Below are 5,462 nucleotides of genomic sequence, written 5' to 3'. Positions count from 1 at the left end.
AACGGATCCAAGCATTTTACCATGTGATGGATTTCAAATTCATTCAATTATCATTTATTGCATGGGAACTATGAGAGAGAAATTGTCAACTTGATTTGATGGTGATTATCAATGCTACACGCTACTCCACCTAAGGAAAGTAAAAGCAACTCACTTTAATTAATTTATTCAAACACACTTGATTGCTTTTCTTCATACTTTCTTTTCTCTCATCTCTTTCCTTCACTTCTTCGGTCCTTACACAGCAAACCATGGAAGCTACTTTGAGCTACCGAAAAGAAGGAAAGGCAAAGACCATCAAGCTGATGGCAAGAAAACATAAAAAAACATAAAGTATGCTGTGGCTAAGATTCTTATCACTTGTAGTAAAATTTTGTGATGAGATCTTGACTTCTTCATACCAAAAAAGGTAGAAGGAGATTCGGCCATCAAAAAGGAGATCCTTGGAGGAATGGCTTGTCTCTGATTCTGCTCAACCACCACAGAAAATAGCTAGAGTGGCGAAGTGATGGAAGAGGCAGAGATGGGAGCAGATGAAGCCATCATCATCATGAAGCATCAAGGGCCAGAATTTCATCTTGGAGAGCAAGCCAAGGATGGAGAGCTCGGATTGATGAAGAGTGATGACCAAGGAAGAACTAGAGGTATTTGCATGTTGGGTTTTGCATGGTTACCTCTTCTCTCTCTTTGGCCAAACCAGTTATGTGTGAAGGAAAAGAAGTTAAGCTTGGTTTTTGTTTCAACTGTGAAGGCTTCTCCTCTCTATAAAAGGGGTGAACAGTCACGGTTTGATTAAAGGAGAAAGTGTGAGAGTGCAAGACACAGAAGTCTCATAGCTACCTAAGCTTACAGATTTTCTTCTCCTTCAATGTATTCTATTTTGTATTTTTCTATTTAATTTTGTCATGTCTTGAGTCTCATGAAAAAAGGCAAACAGTGAGGTTTGTATGAAAAATACATAGAGCGGAAAAAGGAAGAGAGTACAAAATTAAAAGAAAAAGCCATAGATGTCCTTAGAGTTCCTTTGTTCATCTATGTTGTGTTTCACGATTCTGTAGAAATCCCCTTGTAAGTTGGGTTAGCACTTTACAGTTTGTAATAAGAATGATTATAATGAAATTCCATCATTGTTGTGATGGAGACTGGATGTAGGCTGCACTGTTTCTACTCCATTTCTGTTTCTACTGCACAGGAGCCAAAACAAAAAAATCTCGTGCCAAGTGACGAGACAAAAAGAAAAGTCTCGTGGCTAGGGACGAGACAAAAATAAAAAAAGTCTCCTCAAAGACCAGAAAGTGTAATAAAAAAAAGGGGCTAAGATTCAACCCCCCTTCTCTTAGCCATTGAAAACCATCATTAGCATTATAATTTTGGATGTACCGCTGTTAAAAATAAGGTGTACTGTAGGATCCTTTGGGTGTAACCAGGTTTTAAAATGTAGTCTTATACTTTGCTTTGTTTTTGGTTTTTAGGGGTATGTAATTTCTAGAATGAGGGTATATGGGGTGGGGAGAGCTCTCAAGAAAGATGATAATAAAATTCAACCACCGTATATCAACATTCCTAGCCAGAGAACGAGGTATAAAACTTTCTCTCTGAAAATTTTGTGTTTTCTCTTACTGTCCTATTTTATTGTGTTAAGTTATTTTTTGTTTTCAGCTTTGATTGTGTCATTTATGTAATGAAATGGCTCGAGATAATCGAGACAGAAAATATTAAAAAGGGGAGATATGACTGGGACAATTGGACACAGGCAGAGGTGGACCACTTCAGGGTCGAATACACTTTCCGGATTCTGTTTGATGAGATGAATCAAGATAGAGATACAACCGTCCGAGAAAGCGAATCAATAAGATTATCGAAACCATCTGCAACTTTGTTGAGTCTGTATTGTCAAATAGATTCAGATGATTTTGACAGTGATTAATGTGAATGTTGTGTAGTATATGAATAGTTTGAACACTTTTTGTATAGTTTGTGAATATTTAATCCAATTTTAGTATAAAATTTGTTTGGAGAAATTTTGTTTGCCAAAGCTGTCTCTGCTGTATTCAATAGGTGTCATTACAAGTTGAAAAAAAATCAAGGGAAACAAGACTGAACCCATTAATATGCCAAATTACTGTTATAATACACCCAAAAAAAACAGGAATACACCCAAATTCGTGCTTACATATTTTCATGGAAAATCTAACCAGGAGTTATGGTGATTCAGAAATTTGACTTGTTATCCTCCTTAGGAATTGAATTGTATATGTATTGTAAATTTAAAACAAATCCCTTCATAACAGTAATTTCCAACACAAACAGCAGCACTCAAAAAATAAAAAAAATAATGTAAAAAATAATAGCATGCGAAAAACACTCAAAAAAATTCTTCGGTACACCCAAAAAAGGTCACTATACACCTTAAAACCTGTCCTATGCTACTGAATCTCTGAACTGATAATTCATAATATATCCGTGATATTGACTGGAATTTGATTGCACCACTGATCCGCCATAAAAAAAGTTCAACTGCAAAAAAATAATCTCATATATTAGCAAAACTATTAACAATAATAAACTCAATTACCCACCCTGTTTAAAAAACATCACTTCTACCTCGCTTAGTGCTTTCATTTTCTTTTTCTTTGAGGCATTTGCAATCTATTTGTCCAACCTTGAACATAGTCTATTTTTAGGACGTCCTCTTGTTCTCACCCTTGGAGGACTTTGAAGCTTGTTAATGGATTCCAAGTTAGCATCTTCGTGAAATAACGAACATGTCCTCTTCTTTTTGGCTTTCAGTTCTTGCATCTCAACCATGAAGTTATCATAGGTGCGGTGCAGAATGGCAGTGAGCTTCTCAGATTCTGATGCAAATTTGCATATATTTTGCAAACGAAACACCAATTCGTCAAACCTCTTGCTTCTTGGCTCCAACAGTGGCTCGTCGTGGCTGCTCTTGATGTGTGTGTGTCTCCTCTTTACGTTCTTGCTCCATTATTCCAATATGTATCTCGGTGACACTTTGTTTACTTGTTCAAAGCTTAACACACTTAGGGTGTGACGGCACAATATCTCTCTTGACTCGAATAATAAGCACTGGCATTTCACTTGGGCTGCTACCGAGTCGTATTTAACCGCAAACTTGTTGAATGTTGAGTTGGAAACTTGTTCTACAGCTTCGTATATCAAATAGCCTAGAGCGGAGTTCGTTGATCTTATGATGCAATTCACCTTCTCTGAACTTTTGGTGAGTGTACATATGTTGAAACTGGGCTTCTATTGAGGATTTTGTTGCATAGGTACGAAGGTATGAAAATCTGCAGCATCGGATTCTCTCTCTCTTTGCTCCCTGCTTCCGAGGTAATTATCGTATTGTTTGACGAATTGGATAAGCAAGTTGTTCCAGGAATTCATATGAATTGGAATCTATATATGACAGTCTTCATAAAGCTCTGCAAAAAACACTTAAATCAAACTATAATACACTCAAAAATATGCAATTTACACCTCTGCTGCAGATTATAAAAGACATTACCTGAAAGTCACTTGTTGTCCACAAGACCATACTTCATCAGAAAATCATTCCAATTCCTATCAAATGATTCTTTGGTATGCGAGTTCCAAACAACATGACTCATTTCTTGTTCGATTTCTAGGTGTTCGGTGTAGCCATTTAATTTGCTTGGAATCTTCTTCATGATGTGCCAAATACACCAATGGTGAATTGTTGTGGGCATACAAGTCTCGATAGCCCTTTGCATCGATGCGCATTGATCAGCGAGAATACCTTTCGGAGCATTCCTTCCATGCAACGAAGCCAACATTCAAATAACCATTTGAATGATTGAATATCTTTGCTTTTTTATCAAAGTGCATCCCAGAAGTGTTGACTGACCGTGGTTATTCACCCCAACAAAAGAACCAAAAATTGGATTATACCTAACTATGACGAAACAGAAATAAAATCGTTAAATACACCCAAATAAGCACTCCCTACACCCAAAAACATACAATGTACACCTCTATCGCAGATTTAAAAACCTGGAAAGCATAAGCCAGAAGAGAATGTTACCTGTTTGTATTGTAGGTGGTATCGAATGAAATAACATCTCCGAAATACTCGCAGGCAGCCTTGCTCCTTGCGTCCGCCCAAAAGGAAATCTTAATCGACTGATCATCCTCGAGTTCGAGCTCGAAAAATAAAATCTAATTTTTCTCTTTCATTCTTAATAAGTATTTCCTGAATTCCTTTGCATCCTCTAGTTCCGAAACATTCCGCACTTCTCTCGTGATGTAATTTCTCACGTCTTTTTCGATAAAATTTAACTTGCGGTGACTCCCGCCTGCTGCAACAAATGATGGGTATGTTTTGCTCTGTCTGATTCTGGCTTCCTCGTTATTCTCTATTGTACGACGCACAAACATGCTTTGTTCCCTGTGCTATTTGAGCATCTCTGCTTGATTTGGACAACAGTGATGTGAATGATGCAACACGACCTTGGAAATGATCTAAACACCAATGTCCTTGAATATGTGTATACAAATTCTTGCAGGACAATTTAAACCAGCCGAGGAATTTGTCTTCTCGGTCGGAGATATTTTCGATTTTTATTTTTTCTCTCTGCTACATGTAATCAATTGGTTCTTAATGTGATTACCCTTCTTATTTGTGCTCCGAATTCTTGTAGAAAAATCTGCACCTTTTGAATAATTCTTGTAGAATTTTGCAGCATCTTCAAGCATCTTAAAAGTCATCCCAACTTTGAGAACAAAGTAATCATCAACATCACAGAGAGACTACAAAATATACCCAAAAAGTCCATAATACACCATATTAAACCAAGCATAAACTATAGAATGCAACTAAAACTATAAAACCATTATAAAAAATAACAAAAATCATATTCATGACTCATCATCAAACTAAAACAATTCAACTAAAACAATAACACAATTCACCCTCGGTCAATTGAAAAGAGTCAGAACATGTAAATACACCCAAACGTTCCAACTTTACACCCAAATATTCCTGATTTACACCCGAAAATCTAATATAAAATGCAACAGATTCATCAAAACTACTACATTACATATAATTCAAATAATCAACAATGAACAGCAAAATTGACAGGCAAGTTTCACAACATCATTCACCCTCCAGAAATCATAAACTACTAATAAAAAGATAAATTGGAATTGAACCTCACCTCAGAGACTTCATTGGATTCAAATTCAAAATCCATTTCGCTCTAGTTGAGTTAACAATCTGAACTTGAATCATTCATTACTTGCAAAACGATTTCAGAACTTAATTTCAAAACGATTTCAGAGCTTGCTTTCAAAAATAATAGAAATCGAGAAGAAGGAAGAAACAGAATAACAAAATTATAGATTCGCGCAGAGCTTGCAAGAGAAACGCACGAAAACACCGAAAGAGAATGTAGAGAGAAGGCACGAAAAATGCAGAGAAA

This window comes from Arachis hypogaea, chromosome 4, assembly GCF_003086295.3.
Source record: "Arachis hypogaea cultivar Tifrunner chromosome 4, arahy.Tifrunner.gnm2.J5K5, whole genome shotgun sequence".
NCBI classification, from domain to species: domain Eukaryota; kingdom Viridiplantae; phylum Streptophyta; class Magnoliopsida; order Fabales; family Fabaceae; genus Arachis; species Arachis hypogaea.
This window is presented reverse-complemented; position numbering follows the sequence as displayed.